This window comes from Mytilus californianus, unplaced genomic scaffold (assembly GCF_021869535.1).
Source record: "Mytilus californianus isolate M0D057914Y unplaced genomic scaffold, xbMytCali1.0.p SCAF_9, whole genome shotgun sequence".
Taxonomy (NCBI): Eukaryota; Metazoa; Mollusca; class Bivalvia; order Mytilida; family Mytilidae; genus Mytilus; species Mytilus californianus.
Window position 1 is genome coordinate 10,443,922 of NW_026262745.1, and position 20,439 is coordinate 10,464,360.

Sequence of the window (20,439 nt, forward strand, 5' to 3'; positions counted from 1 at the left end):
TTCTAAGAAAGAACGACTAAAATCGACACTTCATTAATTTTAATGTCACCATTACGAATTGGTTTACCGGTACATTTTGTCGGTGTTTTGGGACCACTGGCGACAATGTTTTGCATTCTAAGAACATTCGTTACCGGTCAAAATAGTCGTCTGATCTGTATTTTACCTATAGTGTCCTTTCCCGACTGTGACATTTTGACTGAGTGTGTATTCGTATTTTGGGTGATGCATGCATAGCAAGAGACATGTATCATATCGACGTAACAGCTCCCTTTGAAGTTGATGCTATATTCTTTTAGAATTTTTTTTACCTTTGTTTGTATTTTTGGCATCAGTTTATTAGTTTGAACATCGGTAAACTACTGTTGCTAACAGTGCTGAAATTAAGGTCCCTAACTTGAAACAGGCATTAAAATTTGCGGATTGGTTCAACTTTTTTTTTTAAATCTCATCCCTCTCCATTTCGAATCGCGATCAGTGGACTAAAACGTGTGCATACAATTATGTACAAAAATTCAGTTCATGAACTTATTTTATTTCAAAATAACGGGAAAATAACAAAACCACAAAAAATCAACAATTTATACCGTACTTAGGAATGTTCTCAGTTGCTAAAATCAAGCATAAAGTACTTTTCATGTTGGTATGAAATCATGGCGTCTTTATGTCGGTAGCTGTACTTTAAAGACGATTTCATACATTAACGTCATAACCAGCATAGGAAGACATGATCTGTGCAAAGCACAAAGCATGTAAACTTTACAGAGAGCCAAAGGACACTTTATTTTTTTCTTTAAATGATAATTGAGCGAGTCAACGCTATTCACAAAAGATAAAACACGTATTTATTGAACATCAACAGTATGATTATTACCATTATCGATAAGTCAAAGACTTTTTCTTAACTCGTTAGCTTTATATTAAAAATTATCGTAGAAAAGTAATGCGAAACACGACTGTTATCAAATTCCTGCAGGTGGAATCATACTCCCATAATTAACCTCTATAAATATATATATATATTCCTGCTGAAAAATATTTTAAGTAATGAACACAAATTGTTGGCAAATTCAAATTGACGCACTACAATTGGAGCTTACTTAGTTCCATTAGTTTGCATTCCGATCTTTGAATGTACAGAACTTGTTGTTATTCTGGATATTAGTATACTAAATTATGTAAATTTGAATACTGAACTATACCAAATAAAAAGACTAAACTGGTATTAAGTTTATATGAAAATGACAAATTAATGTTAACTCTAACTTGAGGTAAAATGAAAATAATGTGCTTATAAACAATTACAACATGTAAAGTTTAAGTCTAGTATGTGTTTTTTTTTCTAATATAAACTGTATGAGAATAAAGCGAACACTGCAAATCTTTTTTTGTTTGTTTTCTGATCTTGATGTAAAATTAAGTGTTGAAAGTAAACAAATAACTGTTATCAAAAATTATGCAAAGAAACTTAATGAGACAACAAATCATCGTAAAACTACTGCTAAACTGGAGAAATTGTGTTCCACTTGCTAAAACTGTCAATTTTCCTTTAACACCAGAAGGCCAGTCATAGTATACCCAACTTTTATCCTCGAGTTCTAAATCTCCGTTTGTACAAATGTAAACATCTCTTTGATAAAGATTAGCATTTTTTACATCTGATGAAATTTCTATTTCAAATACTCGTTTTGTTCTTGTAATTGATTGGCTCTGCCAATTATTTGCGGCAATTCTTGACGCTTCATAATTAAAAGGTGACATCTTAGTCAGATATACTCCTTCTCCTGCAGCTCCTGAAGATGAACTCTGAATGTATCCCGATTTTTTAATGGCATCGCCACTAGCTATTGATGTGTAATGAAAGTATTTTTCACCGGAAACACCTAACAAAGTCAATATAACTGAAAAGAAGATAAATATCGTAATAAGATCAACTGTATGTTTAACATTGTTTTTCAAACTGAGTATATAAGAGTCTGCGCCGGCCAAAAACAATCATCGAAATTAAATAAGGAATAACTTTCATGTTTTTGTTCAGTTATTTTTTGCAATTTTCATGTAGTCCGTTACTATTATTTGTAATTCAGACTAATTTTCTAAAACGTTATCCTACAAATAATAATGTGTTCTTTCTTTATATTTGTATTTATTTTGTATTTGATAGTGAGAATGTCAGAAAATTAATGTTAGTTCATTTTATGAATTTCTTTACAGTTATAAATTAATGATTACTGTTATATCGGTGCTTTATATCTATTGTTTTACGTTAGTTCTTCTTTGTTCTTCGTACAAATCTATTAAGTGACGGCAATTGCAACTAAAATTTTACAGTCTGTTCTTATTTTGTGCTGTTCCACCACTGTCTCAGGTTAAATAGAGGGGAGAGCGCTTACAGCGGTGTTTAGCCCCGCCACATTCTGTGTGTTTTTGTCCCACGTCAGGAGCCTGTAGTTTAGTGGTTGTCGATAGCTATATATATAGTTCATGTCTCTTATATCTGCTTTTCAAAAAATTGTATAAATTAGGCAACTAGTTTTCTTGTTTGAATTGTTTCACATTTTTATTTTGAAACCTTTCATATCCGACTATACAATATTAGTTAGTCGCATTGTTGAAGAGTGTACGATGACCTATTATTGCCTATACCCACTTCATTTTATCTCTGGTGGATAGTTGTCTCATTGGCAATCATTCCACATATAATTATTTTTATAAGTGTATACAAAATGAACACAACACTATAGAAACCTCATGCTTCCGAATCGCACCGCACATGTGATTCAATCCTCATCATTAACGCACCAAGCCCACAGCCTCCTTAAAGACTGCCAAAGTTTTTGAATACCTCGATCAGATTTATTGATGATGTCTTGTCACTAACATTCAACATTATACGGACATCATTAAGAGGGGGTCATAAGCCCCCATCACACTAGACATTAGCGCTAGCGTTCAAAGTTGGTCATGGACCTACACGATCATGAAGACTTGGCACGTCCTCACCACGACCACCACGATCTTACTTCGACTTCCGAAATTTCATTTGCAGATGTGATAATTACCAGAACACAAAGTAGAACGGAATGTTGTCAGATCCTTTTAAGCAAAGCGTTGACATATAATCTGTATTTTAATCAGATTGGAATATCACCTTGGTATCTTTGCGTGTTTTAGTTAATGATTGGTCATTAACGTTGCGTTACTGCATGCACACGTTAGTCTTATTACATATATTAAACTCATAACATAGAAAATGATGTTCAAACAACATAAGCATAATAATAGCATTTGGTTCATTTTATATATACCTGTTAATATTAATACAATGACACGCATCTGTGAAGTATCCATGATAAGCGGCTGTTTGAATTATTGAAAAGGGTATCCCTGTAAAGAAGGTAATACTATTGTTCAATATATACCTGTATAAGTATAACTAGTATAATACGCTTAAATTATGGAAGACTCATCTTAAATTTAGATGATCATACATCTAAAATTCTAAATATTGACTTCGAGTATATTTTCAACTACATGCATGTTAGCTTAAAACTCCTTCTTAATGAAGATCAAACTAACAAAATTTATAAGTGTTCATTTCATTCATTATCTATTTAACAGGCACATACCAGTTGATTGCATTTAAAATATGTAAAAAAAACAACAAAAAGAAACTAAATTTTGAGAGGCCTAACCTCTTTCCCGGATGTTTTCAGGAACACTAAAATTTACATTACTGTTCAATGTTTGTCAAAATTGAAACATAAGGCATACATTTAATAAGACAATACCAGAAAACACATCAGAAATATTTCATCAAATTTATCAATTACAAGACTAATTCAGATTTAATATACTTGAAAAACGACTGAGAGTTTTAAACATTACTAACTTAGAAACATAGTCTTTTTAATAACAAACCGAGTGCTATGAAGATAATTAGGATCGGTACATAAAATGAACTAACCTTATTTAAGCGCTTCATTTTTATATTTTTGAAAGACATCATTAGAAAGGCTGACATGGATTATACCAGCTTTATTGATAAATGCATAATACAGAGGACAGAAATACCTTAATATATAGCAAAAAAAACGTCTTTGCTCTAGAAATAAGTTTTGAGGTCGGTATCACCCTTCCTGCAAACTGCAATGTCTACATGTGATAACAAAAATAGTTTGGTTTTCCCTTAGACTTGCTAGAAAAAAGTCAGATTGAATATTATAATGTTTAATATAAACAATATGAAATCATGATTATAGAAATCATCATTTTTAGTCTAAAAATAATACAATGCGAAAATTTACACCAAACTTCCTACGGTTATACATGTTTTAATGTGTTTGATATACTGTGATAAAATTTGATACAGGTTCTAAGTATACTATTTGTGTTTAAATCGGTGTGTCTGTTCATTGGGACGATGAGCAATTCGCTGGCTTTATTTGAAACAGAATGTGAAGGTGTTTTTAAGACTATCTCCAAAGTACAGTGATCGCTGGCTTTGTTTGAAACAAGAATGTGAAGGTGTACAGTGACGGTTATAAATTAGTAGAATAATTGATTTTATTTCGACGGGTTAAACTCTTTGGGCTTTTACCAAGTAACTGTGAGTATTCTTTAATACGGTTTTATTTTTTTAACCCTTGCGTGTGTTTTCTTCTCTTATGCTAATACTACAGTGTTAACAGTTTTTTCTGTACATATATGTATTCCAATTTTTGTGTACGCTTGGTAGATATGCCAGTAATGAAATGGGGATGGATTGGATCTTATAATACTTGTTTAGCTCTGTCAGCATTTCATGTACCTGCCCCACTTCAAGAATAACATCATTGTTTTTTTTTTAAACATTGATCTATTTTTCACTTGGATAATTTGATATTGATGCTAATCACTAATAGTCTTTGTTAAATTTACGCACAACTTATCTCAAAATGATTTAGAGCAAGACATGTTGTACAGATGCCTTTCTATTTTGTAAATATATTTTGCATATTTGTTGATTGTGTCGTTGATAGGTTGGTGCATTTGCAAATGAATACTTAGATCATTTTGTACAGAAAAAAACCCTAAATGTAAACAAATCCATTAAATATAATCTATGACAGTAGAAGTCGCAACCTTAAGTGTTCGTTCGTTTTAAAAGCGTCAATGTCATACTAGTAATGGTCAATATTTTACTCCACCAGATGCGCAATTTGAAAATTATGACATCTTAATGCAAAATTGTTTGGAAATCTAATACCTTATACTAGCGTTGATGAGCTGATAAACCAAAAAGGACAAAAGTTGTAATGAAACCCGGACAAGGATTTATAACAATAAACGAGGGGAATCAATTCCTTTGTTTTAAATGATTTGAAAATGCTTTGACATCATTGTTTCATAAATAAACACGTATGATATCCGTGCGTATGTTTCATGAGTACTCTGTGCTAAATGATTTGAAAATCAAAACCTAAATACAGACGTTTAAAATCTGCTAAAACTGGAATGGCAAACAAACAATAGCCAAACCTGGACAATAATCCGTGCGTATGTTCCATGCGTACCGATGTACTGACTACTGGGCTTGGGATACCGTCGGAGGTTCACATTTTGTTCATTTCATTTACAGTGTTATCAAACCTGGACGTAATAACATTGTAAACGGTACTAATCTACTGCAATAGATGCATTTCAACAACATTTCAATTATTCTCTGTGCTAAATGATTTGAAAATCAAAACCTAAATACAGACGTTTAAAATCTGCTAAAACTGGAATGGCAAACAAACAATAGCCAAACCTGGACAAAAATTGTAAGAGAAATGCATTCATACAGGCAATCTTACATCAAATACATATAAACCGTTAGTGGAGGTTGAATGTACATAGTTACTTACAATAACTACGATATATAACTAACATAAATACAGTTTTCCGAAAGATACTTTGACTTGCATCATTTATGATTATAATGCCAATATGTTAAAAGTTAACAGAATCAATTACTATGTACTATATGATTAAACAGTAAACTACTAATAACAAGTACAAAATAAAAAAAATATACATTATTTTTTTACTTTTATCAAGAACAAATGAAGAATGAACATGTTTGACTTGTAAACAATGAATACATTGTAAAAATATGCAAACTCGATGAAGGTAGATTATTTAACCCAAATCAACCGTAAAAGACTATGAAAAATCGAAGTTACTTTGAATCGTTAAATATCTTAATTACAAGAAAATCAATTTTCTATTGTTAATTACTGAATAACCATATCATATTGTTTCCAATTTAATTATTGTACATGGTGGTCATCTAGCATACAATATAAACCAACAAAATAAAACAAACCACTGTCAAAATAGTTATGTTTACTCTATATGGTTTTTTTTTATACATTGTCAGTATTTATGTTATGCACAGAAGAAAAAGTTGAACCGAAATTGTTTGAGGGTTATCTATATAAGAAAATGCTTGTGGCAAGTCAGGAATATGACAGTTGTATTCCATTCGTTTGATGTATGTGTTTTCGCGTTTGATTTTGCCATTTGATAAAGGACTTTCCGTTTTGAATTTTCTTTGGAGTTCGGTATTTTGGTCATTTTACTTTTTAGAACAAGCAAATAAACATCTACAGCACGATATGACTTTAATGAATCTAACATATAACGTTTCAGCTAAATTTTAATCATACAAGAGTAAAAAGTCAAGGCGTATTACTTATACTAATTATAGTTTTTAAAAATGATATATGAGCAAAATTCGAATTTTTTGTATACACTTTCAATAATTATTGACAATTGATAGGAAAAGTCCGTTACTGGGTCTTTTATTACAATTCGTAACGTTTTATTCTATCATCTTGTTAAGAAATGGAAATGTGGCATGATTGACACAAGACTACTTTCAAACAAAAACCAACGGAAGTGGATGTAAATCACAGGGCACCAGATATCATTGAGTAAAACAGCATAATCAGCTTTACAATTTGTAACAACGAAAAGTTGATACAATTCAAAAGAGAAATCCATAGCCCGGTGTTCTCTAAAAAAAACAAATAAAAAAAAAAGTGAAAAAACGAAAAAAACATGACAGCCATCAACCAACCACAACACTGCATTACAGGATCCTGGTTTGGTCATGCACATAAATTATGCTGCCGAGTTAAAAAAAAAAAAACTAAGTTGGAACAGTCTTATACTCTCAACTTCTGAACAAACTGTTAAAATCAGTTGGGAAAGATTTTACAGCCAAAAAGCAATCAACAATAGGACAACCAAAGAAAGTCAAAATATTCCTAAACTCTGATATACAGGCTGGTGATATTCTCCAAATTTTGACACTTGATTGGTCAAATAAATCATTTCTTATGAGTACTTTTATTACTCTCAATAACTTTAAAGTAATTTGAAAGCTAATACACTATTTTGCTTCACTCGAGATCAATAATTCACCAAAACAATGATTTTGAGATAAAACAATAACACGAAAATATGCAAAATTTTTAAGTCAGGTAATTGCCAAATCAAGTGATAAATACATTAGAAACTGTCTAAAATTTAAACATGTTTACCTTTTTCAATATTAGGCAGGTAGCCGCAATGAACAGGTATGTCTTGTTTACAATGCACATATATGCAAAATCGATGAAGGTTAATTGTTTGACCTAAATTCAACCTTTAAATATTTTCGGAAAATCTAATATAAACTGAATAACATATTATCTTTAAATTACAGAAAACCAATACCACGAACGTAACTGATTAACCAGATGTATGATCGTTGCTGTTTATTCAGTTGTCTTACATGATGGTCATCTAATAGATGCATTTTTTTAGAAACATATCACAGACACATGTTCCCTTCTAAGTTATTTTAGCAGCCCTATCGTAAAACATTGCTCCATGATAATGTCAGAAGTCAGAAGTGTAAGATGTTAATGCATTTAAACTGAGCTCATTTACTTATATTGCTCCAATTACTTAACCTCTTAAATGTCAGAATTTGATAATAATATTGGGTAAGCAATTCAATTAATTGAAATAGTTATAAAGTTCGAGTAACTATAGATGTATCTGGAATATACTACATATGTTCGGGATATCATAATAATTGTTCTCAACCATGATACTTTGGTTCCCTTCTTTTTGAATTGAAACCTTCTTTAGATGGTATATTTAGCCACACTGCTCTTTACATGTAGGTATCCTTATTGAATTAAATCCATTGTGTTTTACCACCTTAAATTGAATAGTGCCACCCTCAGACTTTCAAATTATACCTGTATTTGTTTTTCCCGAGAATGAAAGTTTTTCGTTAAATGTTCGTTATAAAGGTCTGTTTCTCAGATACTTTTAACCGCAGGTCAAATAAATTCGATAAAGGCAATGAGAGTATGGTCCACTTGTACGACAAACAGGATTCATCTGACCCTGAACTCATGTCCATGGTTCATGTTAAGTTTTCGTGGCTTTGTCTATTTCCAACATTTAATATACAAAGTCAACTGTATAGTCAGTTAGGAATTATTAAATGCTGTACCAATAATAAATCTAAAAGTGAAATGAACAGTAAGAATTTAAAATGGATTGACTAAGAACATAAAACCAGAGATATTTTTTATTATATTGTAAACACACGCACAAATACACCCAATTAAAAGTTAGTTGCAACCATTCCTGTTTTGTTTTGTTATTTGTTTTCAAATTTTCTTATTCTCTGTTGCAAGTCAAAACTTAAACTACATGTTGAGCATGGCTATGCAATACTAATATTACTGTTACTACTATTACTATATTGAATTGTTATATATTGTAATTCGGAGCCGACTTCATAAGTATGGTTTATGTCCAATCCATTTAACTTTGAGTTAATATAATATGTTTTAATAAAAATACTACTACTACTACTAATAAGAATAATACAATTTCAACTGTGTATCAGTCTTTTATTTTTAGAGTTAATCTTTGGTAATATAATATTTATAAAGTGTTTTTTTTATAAAGTGTTATTTTCATAATTTTTTAACATACCAAAAAATTACGTTTAAATATAACTTCCTATGCGTTATACTACCACTCTATGTGTGCCATTGTTATAACGCTGAATCTTGCAACTAGGTTTCAGTAATTTTACAGGTGGACAGCAAATTATAGAAAGTTTAAGTTGCGGACAGTAGTTTATTTTAAAATAAACTGTTGATTCAGAGATATGTGTCGCCTTTTTGTAATTTTGATAGTATTATGTACATGTTGAAATTAAATTGACAATATTCAAACTTGAAAACTATACACATCATTCAAAGTCAATAAGTCATGATTGAAGGTGAAGGGCCAATTTCAAATCACCTCAACGGAAATGTGAAATGCAAAAGCTTATAAAGCTGTATACCAATACCATCGTTCTATCACAGGTGGTTTCTTTAAAAGATGAAAACAATGCAAAAGTTTCAAAGTCAATGGACCATGATGAGGGGATGGGGCCATATAATCTCCACGGAAATGAGACTTGCAAACACTGCTACAACTGCATACCAATACAATTAACCTTAAATTTGTGGTTCATCTTACAGTAATCTGATTACAAACTTTAAAATGTATAGACCATGACTATAGACCAAAGAGGGCCTGGCCAAATATGTTCATCGAAATTAGTTGTACCAATGTTAATACTTCTGCATACCATATATCAATTTACGACCATTAGTTGCTCCCAATAATCAGACATAATCACATTCTTATACACTGTTGATGCCGCCTCAAGAAACAGCACTTACAAGTCTCGCGTTTTCGACTTCGTAGAGGCGAGACTCAAACTACATAAGTTGTTAGAAATTGAACTTCAGTGAGTTGGGGACTGTAATTACAAAGGGTATGTAAAACACTGCAATTAGAAAGACAAACAAGTGGACGATAAAACATCATGAAATTATTCAAAACCCTTTTTGCGCCTTCTTATTACTTTCAGAAGTTTGTGTAAACAGCTAAAGACTAAAGACTAAAGAACACTTGTACGTTTTCTATTGAACTTTTAAATAATCATATAACAAAAAGATTTGATTTATCGATGAATAGAATCGTGAATTGCTTTGTATAATTTGCTTAAAATGTAATTATGTTTACATTCCTGATTTAAATTACATTTATCATACATGATCTTTTTTGTACAGATATAGACAAATTTCATTTCTCACAGAAACATGTTTTGGTAATATGCAATGATTTTTCAAAGTAGTGTCATAACTTCACGGATGTCAAGTTGGTTCAATATTCAACATTCAAATTTTGTTTTTGTAAACATTTTTTTACAAATTTATTGTTTTTTTTTTCAACATTCATTTTCAACAGTTAATATTTAATTCAACATTCAACATTAAAAATAAAATTTCATAAAATTTTGTTTTTCATTTTCTTTTTTCTTTTCAACATTTGATTTCAACATTCAACATTCGTTTTTTCAATTTTCAAATTTTTTTTTTTCATTTTTTTTTTTTTTTTTTTCAATATTCGATTTCAACATTCAACATTCCTTTTTCAACATTCGTTTACAACATTCAACATACGATTTTTAACATTCAACATTCGATTTTTCAACATTCAACATTCGTTTTCAACATTCAGCATTCGTTTTTAACTTCGTCTTTGAATATTTGAATTCAACATTCAACATTCAAAAAATAAATTTTTAAATTTGGTTTTCGTTTTTATTTTTCAACATTCGTTTTTTAAACATTCAAAATTCATTTTCAACATTCAACATTCAAAAGTTTTTCTCTATTAAATCCACTAAACATTTGGTTTGTTAAATAACAGTAAATGTTTCATTGCCATTGTTAGTTTGACGGATATACGTAATTTTTATATATTAGTGAAAAGGAGTCCGATGTTATTACACATTGTTCTTACATATTTAAATTACATAACTCAACACAATAATAACAGCAATAAAAGCTGAATATCGTATATATAATCACTATAACCTTGAATATATTAATATTCGGCACACTTATATCAAATATTCCACATTATATATCTCCGTCGGAGAGGACAACTTTCTTAATATGAAAATTTCAGGACTTGCATTCCTATCACAGTTTCATTAACACACAGTTGCTGCTTACAAAGAAACCAAAGTTAAAATATATTTCTCTAACATTTTACAAACGCTTTCATGCTTTGGTTGAAAATTATGGACCAAATTATAATAGCGTCTGTGAAATTTTTGAAGGAATTGTTTTAATTTTGTCCATTAAGAAACTGGCCGAAAAGCTTATTTGTAAGCAGTAATCGTGTTTCAAGGGAATTATGATAGGAAGCACAAGTCCTGAAATATTATATATTACACAAATCTTCGACGGGGGTAAACAATTTTGAAAACTTAGTTTTTGATCTGAGTGAAGGCAAAACGAAAAAAAGATACATGGGTAAAGAAGTTATATGATTAGCTGTTATTATAATGTTGAGTTATTTCGTATCACCAGATTAGTGTCATTTTAGAAAATGTATCATCAAATAGTAAAAGGTGATCTTGAGTATCACTGTACCATTTGAACAGCTACTGGAGACAAATATACGAAAATGAGACAACACATCAACAGAAGTGGACCTAAATGGACACCTTATAGTTCACCATAGAATGAATAACAGTGGACACCTAAAGGTCAGTATATAATGTAGTATATAATTTCATGACCAGAAGTTTCTATATTATGTCAAAACTAAGATTTTTATCCTCAAATCTACGAAAAAAGGAAACAGGAAAATTTGCCAGATATAGGTTGCAATTCTGTAAATGTAGACAATGCAATTTCCCATAGGAACTCCTTTTACGGCTAAAACTGTACCACTTTTACTATGAAGTTTCGTAAAAATGTATATCCTAGAATGGGAAGCTCATATGCACTACTATTTTTTTTTCAAGGGTCAAAATATAGGACTGTGCAGCATATTTTCGACATTTAAATTACCCGAACTTCTAAGAGTTTAAACTTATACTTAAGTTCTGTACCACCCCTCCCTTCGCTTTTGGTCTTCTACAGATATAAAGTTGACCGCGATTCATGTGAATTTATACTGGAAAATGGCCATTGTTATATTATAGTTCGTTTCTGTGTGTGTTACATTTTAATGTTGTGTTTATTTGTGTCATTGTTCTCCTCTTATATTTGATGCGTTTCCCTCAGTTTTAGTTTGTTACCCGGATTTGTTTTTCTATCGATTTATGAGTTTAGAACAGCGGTATACTACTGTTGCCTTTATTTAGATATCATATTACCTAAGTGTAAGTACTTCACCACGTTTTTCTAAATATTCGGTTTGAAAATATGTAATAAGGCAGTATGAACTTGAAACTTTGAATATTAAGATAATGGAGTACTTAGATAGATTAAGAAGGTAACGGTTTTCTACTCCACCAAGCAACGTTGACGTTAAGTTTTTTTTTTTTTTTTTTTTTTTTTTTTGCTTTTCTGCTTAGGTCCATTTTTGATCGTATAGCCTTTTGTTCAATACTCTATTTTCCATATACAATTTGTAGGACATCGAGAGTCATATTTTATAGTTTCATTAGGGCATATGATTTAATCCTGACAAAAATTAATTCCCATGAGATTTTATGATGACAACTGTTTTTTAATATAACTGTATTTCCTGTGTTTTTTCTACATGGAACTATTGAAGCTTACACTCTCAAAGCTTACATTTCAACAATATTCTACTGAAGCATACACAGTCTCATATTGCTAAAATGTTAGTTTTGCTAACTTCTGCTCTGTTGCAAGCTCTGTTTATTATTCATGGAACCTGTTTAACAAGACCCAATGTTTGTAACTTGGTTGCAAGGTAAGTGTATCAACCAAAATATATCAAAATAAATCAAATCAGTTTAGTCAAATTTAAGGATGATTGTTGGCCATAAAATTGATAGGATGAGCTATAGATTCATACCTGAAAAAAAATTTAGATATGGAACTTGAATTGTGTTTCCTTAATCCATGTTTTATGATCTGGAAAAAAGAAGACCCCTTTCAAACAACGTTAGAAATGGGGTTAGTAACTGGAATAGTTACTTAATAAGTATTGACTCTTTAACAAATAATAATAACACCAACCAATATTCAGAATCACTTTTTTTAATATCTTCAACGCTCACTCAAGAATTTGAAAGTCAATAATGTATCAATATCCGGATATGTGAGAGACATGAAAAAAGCGAACCGAATAGCCGAACTCAGCTAAGTTAACTTTAATTGAAGGAGTCGGAACCTTAAATTATATTGAATATTCAAATGAGGTCTTTATTGATGATATCTTTTCAACAAAACATTATGAAACCTTCCTCTATAGACAAAATTTCCATGCAACCATATATTACAACCACCCACCTAACCATGAACTTCAAGTTAATCATAAGTTAATGACAAATACAAAAACATATCAAGAGGCAAACCAAACGTCAACAAAGGCCAGACAAAACCATGAACAAAAGACACTACAGTAACACGTGTTTCATAAAATACACAAGAGCAACACAATTCTTCCCAAAAAGATGAAAGTAGGTTATCCGACTGGGTGACCAACTCCTGAGAATTAAGTGACACGGACATGTTTATCGTATTAAGAGTGGAATGAAAAATGTATTCTAAATATTGGGTTTGTATTTCTGATGTTCAGACTGGTCAAATGCAATGATTTATGATGTGCTCAGTCTGTCCTGTTAATTCACTTTTCGATTCGGATATTAACATACAAACCTGTTCAGAATTTTCATGGAAGAGTATTGCTAATTTCATATAGATATATAATCTCATCAATTGTTTATAAATCAAGCAATTTACTATAAAATACCAACTAACACAATGGTCTTTTGATTAATCAAAACCCTTCAACCTTTGTTATCTTCATTATAACGATGAACGCAGTAAAATCAATGTTTGAGAATTCCAAAGGAAGTTTACCGTGTATAAGTATATCTCACAAATCCAAATAAGATAGGCGTGAAAACAATTCAAATTGAATGAGATTAGAAAACAAATTATCCAGTAAAGTCCAGTCGATATAGTTCAAATATATCAGAAATGCAAACTACAACATAAATGAATTTATTATTATTTATTCTAAACATCATATTTCAAGGAAAAATAAAAATCAAAATTCCCCAAAACATGAGAAAATTTATATTTTGTGGTAAAATTATATACTTTTTACAAAAAACAAAACCTGTCCAATCTTTTATCTTACTTCACAGTGATTAAGCACAAAGTATACAAGAATAAAGATTTGTTTCTTATTAACCTAAATAATGTGTTCATCAGGGGACTGCACCAAACAACTCTTTTTAACGTTTTCCTACTTCACTACATTTTTCATAGATTATAAGAATGTCGGTGCGGTACGTTGCGGTTGAACGAATTTTTGAAGGAATTTTTGGTCCTCAATGCTCTTCAACTTCGTACTTTATTTCGCCTTTAACATGTTTTGATTCGAGCGTCACTGACGAGTCATTTGTAGACGAAACGCGCGTCTGGCGCTTATATAAAATTTCAATCCTGGTATCTATTATGAGTTTATTTACAACCACTGGGTCGATGCCACTGCTGGTGGAGTTTTTATTCCCCGAGGGTATCACCAGCCCAGCTGTCAGCACTTCTGTATTGACATGAATTATTATTGATATGGTCATAATTATAAATTAACTGTTTACAAAACGTTGAATGTTTGAAATACTAAGGCTTTTCTACCTAAGGAATAGATTACCTTAGCTGTATTTGGTAATACTTTGAGGAATTTTTGGTCCTCAATGCTCTTCAACTTCGTACTTTATTTCGCCTTTAACATGTTTTGATTCGAGCGTCACTGACGAGTCTTTTGTAGACGAAACGCGCGTCTGGCGCAAATATAAAATTTCAATCCTGTTATCTATGATGAATTTATTCTAAACTTTTTCAAGTGTTTGTGAAATTGCTTTGAAGGACGTCTCTTACCAGAATCTATTTGTATTTGAAAAACTCATATGCAAAGCTTAACGTCAAAGTTTGATTTTGGTTACGAATGTTCTTCTTAGTAATTCTGCTCGGATGAATACTTTAATGTTTATTTGTATATACTAAGCTATACATCCGTGGTTTCATGTATTATTTTTAATTATTTGTTCAGAAATAAGCGCAAATATAAAAAAGAATCTCAATCCATCAACTATTGATCACCTTACGATGTCCAAAAATGTCTGTTTTCCTTCTGTTCTTCAACTGTTTTCTTAAAATAAAAATTAGAAAATGTATTAAACCATGAGTAAACGGAGATGAACTACATGCATTTAACGTCCAATGATTCGAAAGAACCATTTCGAAATTGTTATTGATACCTCTGCCATATATTAACATAATACATTTGAGGTATACGTCATGTAAACAGTTACTTAGACACAAATCATCAAAGATATCTAAATGATAACAGACTTTTTTTAACAGGACAAATGCACTTGTACCAACAATATTCCAAGATCTAAATATTTTGGACTGTAAAAAAAAAGTTGTGAATAAATTAAACAGAGACTAACACAGATCTGCCATCAACGCATCATTCCTTAAGTCCATCGGAGAAAATTATTGAATTATGTTTTATATATTAAGTAAACATGTCAGATGTGTCATAGTTTTCCATAATTTTCAACCAAATAATGATAGCGTATAAAAGATTTGCGAAGGAATTACGTTAATTTTATCATTGAGAAACCTTGGTTCAACAGTTCCTTTGAAAACATCAATTGTATTTCAATAACATTTATGATAGGAAGCACTATTTCTGAAATATCATTTTTTCTAAGAAGTTGTTTACAAGGGGAATTTTAACTTTATTACAATGGGATATATTACTAAATTCATATACCTTTAACTGTGTCATCTTAATTTGTTACAATATATAGAGAACATGATCATGATTTATTGACCTTGTATTCATACCGAATAAAAAGAATTCAAGTTGTAATGTTACTGTGTGTTATGTGCACTCCTATAATGCATGAGATAAGATCATGTCATTTCAAAAATGAATACACGTATAATTTTAAAACTTCGTCATTAAATAGGAAATTATGATTTCGGGTACAAACAGCAGCTAGTGGAGATAAATATAGCAATGAGACAACACGAGACGGAAGTTCACAAAAACTTACCCTTGAGGTCGTCATGGAATATAAAACAGTCACAAAGCACCCATACTGAAAGTAAATCTACAGTAATCGGAATTGTTTTAGTATAGCCTCACTTGATTTAATCTTCATCTTAGATCTATTAATTCTGTCCATCAAAATGAGTGTACTGTTTACTAGTACAACACATTCTAGTATAACTTAATTAATTATAATTTAGATTCGGCTAAGTGAATATATCTATCCAAATACTACATGTACAGTAAACTGTTCGAAATTTATTGTTATCAAACTTCAACCTATGAATCAATATTCAACACAGCTTGTTAACCTCAATTAACATTATGTACTTGTTTCAAAGTCTTCATGAGTATAACCACATGTCCTACGGCACGGGCCAGTAGAAATGTTGATCGGACAGTAACAATTTAATGAAAGGCCTATAAGCCATACAAATTGAAAGAAGTTTATGAGAAGACAGATTTTCTAGCTTGGAAGTCAAAAAGTTTTTTCCGTGAAAAAAATCTGCAGAAAAAAATAGGGAAGGACAATATAGGAAAAAGTACTGAACAGAATAAAAAATGGCTGGACTAAACAATGCATGACTAAAGAATATCCATCAAATGTGTAAAAGAGATCATGATCTTGACCGAATAACCTAATTGTATTTAAAAGTAAGTTAGTAAAACTTTATTTTGTTTCGGTATATTGAACATAAGCTCTGATGAACTTAATATGAATTATAAAATCTGAGGAATTGCTTCAGTGCAAACAGGTATTGGTGCAAAAACATCTTGATCGAAACGAATCCACTTGACTAAATCAGTGCAAAAAAAATATAAACAAATGTAGCAAGATGGGAAAACAAAAAATCTATTTACCAAAACCCTTGGCATTTTTAGCCAGAAAATTAAATGGTCGTCTTCTTATGGAGATGAAGACGACACACCTGAACTCGATAGTCCACAAATAGTTAAAAAAAAACAAGTGAAACTGCGAGCAACTGCTCACTGATGATACCCCCGCCGTAACTGGATAATTTTAATAGTGTAAAAATATGTAAGTGTTCGATAAACAGGACGTTGTTGATTGATGAATCTGAAAACGCATCACACGGTAAAGCTGACTTATAGAAATCTGAAATCAAATTTCAGAAATCCTTATGATGTAGTTCCTGAGAAAGATGCGACGAAAAATATTCATGGGACGGATGGACGGACTAAAGGATGGACGGATGGACGGACAGATAGAGGTAAAACAGTATACCCCACTTTTTTCAAAGCGGGGATATAAATATCACGATTACCTTTTCATACTCATGGTGTCACTGGGGTTTCTTTTTGTCACGGTTTTTGCCATCAAAAGTGTACGCTTCCATATGATTTGTTTGGTGGTGGTGAATCGCTCTAAAGTGCTCTTGTGCCCAGATAATTAGTAGACCTTTCTATATAAAATACGTACTTTACAGGATATCCCATTTTTGGTTACATATAGCTTTCGCATATTTTATGGTCCTTTGCTAGTGTAAAATAAGTGTGAAACTGCCCCATAGCACTACAAAAGTCAAAAAGTCTGAAAAGACCAGTTTTTGTCTGAATTTGCATGAATTTTTACTCGACATTCTTAATTTGTCTGAATAATTTTTAAAAATTCTTGACATGGTATGAATTTGTCTAATAAGGTTCTTAATTTTTCTTGACAAGTGTCTTGACAGTATGAACATTGTCTTAAAATTTCTCGACACTTCCTGTATCATCTGATAAGAGTCTGGATTAGTCTCGACCAATTCTTGACTGTCTTAAATTTGTCTCGATCTGTCTTGACATATTCTTGACATTCTTAATAATGTCTGAATATGTCTCGACATATTCTTGACATTCTAAATAATGTCTGAATATGTCTCGACACATTCTTGACAGTCTTAAATATGTCTTGACACTATCTCAACAGTATAAAATTCGCCTGAAATGTGAACAGACTTATTCAGCACTGTTTATGACATTCTATTGCTGTTGTATACTCCTTTTTATTATGGCTAAACTAAACTTTGAAGAATCAAGGATTAATTTGGTATAGTAAGATACCCTTTTGGTGCAACTAAGTTGGAATACCCCGAATAATCCCCCATGTAGTTTAATTTTGATTTATTTTTATAAAACATTTAAGTAATTGTTTTCACTTGGAATATAAGTCAAAGGTATTGACAAACAGCATTTAGATTTTTGCCGTTCGCAAAACTGCCAGTCAAATTTGCTTTACTAAAATAGGTGTCTTGTATCTCTTTTGGACCCCACAATTCATCTTTTGGGTGTGTGTGGCTAAAAAAAAAAGAGGGGGGGGGGGGCTTTCGTTTAGGTCAAAGAATTTGTTCCCATCTTGATTCAAAAACCTTATTTATTTTTTAGAACAACCCAAAAACATTTTTTATTCAAATTTGAGTGTTGAATTTTATAATTTTTTAACAAAAATAAATATTTGTGATAACTCCTTCCTGAAAAAAAAATGTTTAGATCTATATATATAAATACATTTTTTTTATTATTCCTGGAGTAGATAATAATTTTCTTTTAATCTTTGGGATTTATTCAATTTGTTTTTATGTTGAAATAATTAACTTCATAATTTTGATGAAGAAAATCCATTTCAATTCAATTTTTTTTCACCAAAATTATGATTTTCATTTTCATCTATCAACAAACTTTTTAAATTGTAGTGGCATGGTCGGTCAACTGATAAGTTGTATGGCTGATTACAGGTAAAACAATAACTTCTATTTGACAGTTGCGTGTACTCTGGGGTGTGGAATACCTTAGTTTTATGGGGAACATCCTGTCCATGTGTAATACTTAATATATTCCAACAGATGACATTACACAAATTTTTCTTCTGTTAAATGAATGATTTGTATATCATCATAATTTGCTATTTATATAAACCACATTTTGGTATAATAATTATTTACCATATCAACATTGAATATTATGAATGTAGAATGAAATATGTCTACAGTATGATTGGTTTGAATCATTTAATTTATAAGATTTAGGAATCAAAATTTGTAATTATTTAAAAACCCACATTGAAATTGTTTTATATCAACACACCCACATTTGAATTATTTTATACTTTAGATTTCATAGCCATATTTGCATTTGTAAAAATATCAGAGACATATATACACATATTTATATATGTCTCTGAAAATATTTATATACCAAATTTTCAATTATTTTACATGCCCAACTTTTATTTTTGTTGTAAAGAAGTGTAACTTGAAACAACATTACAGTATATCATATAAAGAGAAATAAAGATTAAAGTTATATCATGAATATTGGTCATGATTTGTAAAACTCAGACCTGTCAAGTAAATTTAAGACACGATTCAAAATGTTCAGAATATGTCAAGCCATACTGAAAAAAAATAAGAATGTCGAGAATATGTCGAGAAATTTCAAGACAGTATTCAAATGTCAAGAATTTGTCAAGAAATTTTAAGACCATATTCAGAATGTCGAGAATATGTCGAGTAAATTTCATACAAATTTAATATAAATGAGAATTTGTCAAGAAAAATTAAGACACAAGTCATACTTTTGGAGAATGTCGAGTAAAAGTTCATGCAAATTAAGACAAAAACTGGTCTTTTCAGACTTTTAGACTTTTGTAGTGTAGGCTTACAAACTTTTCTTAAATGATCCGTTTAAAAAGTTGAAAGTTCTTTTTTAATGTTTACGTTGACAACTTACCAAAGTTACATTCAGAAATTTATAACTATATGTCTTAGATATCCTATTGCCTAGGTACTTAACATCGTTGTTTATCAATATCCGGTTTAAAAATATGATATAAGGCAGTATATGAAAGATCTTGTAAAGTTGAAACTAGGATATTTCGATAAATTAAAAACGTAAAGTTTCTTCTCCACCAAGCAACGATGACTTTAAGTGGTTTTTGTTATTCTGTTTAGGTCCCTTTTGGTCGTTTAGCTTTTTAACAATATTTATTTTTCCCATATACTATTTCTAGGAAATTGGTGAGTCATATTTTTAATTTCACTAGGGTATATTAAAAATGTATCTAAACCTGATTGAAATTTCCTATGAGATTTTTCAATGACAATTTAAATACATGAAATAAAAGTATAAACTGTATTTCCTGTGTTTTTTTTTAATTATGTGCATGAAACCATTGAAGCGTATACTCTCATAGTTATACATTTCAACCATGTTCTACTGAAGCAAAGCAATCTCAGATTAGTCAAATGTTAGTTTTGCTAACTTGTGCTATGTTAC

The 20,439-nt window shown here is 30.7% G+C and overlaps 1 long non-coding RNA gene across 1 annotated transcript; it reads right to left on the reverse strand.

Moving 5' to 3' along the window:
• Positions 1-568: 568 nt before the first annotated feature.
• Positions 569-3,389, reverse strand: LOC127715041 (uncharacterized). Its single transcript, XR_007988090.1, has 2 exons — positions 3,309-3,389; positions 569-1,901 (listed from the first exon to the last, which is right to left on the reverse strand). It is a non-coding gene; the product is annotated as an uncharacterized LOC127715041 (long non-coding RNA).
• Positions 3,390-20,439: the final 17,050 nt, after the last annotated feature.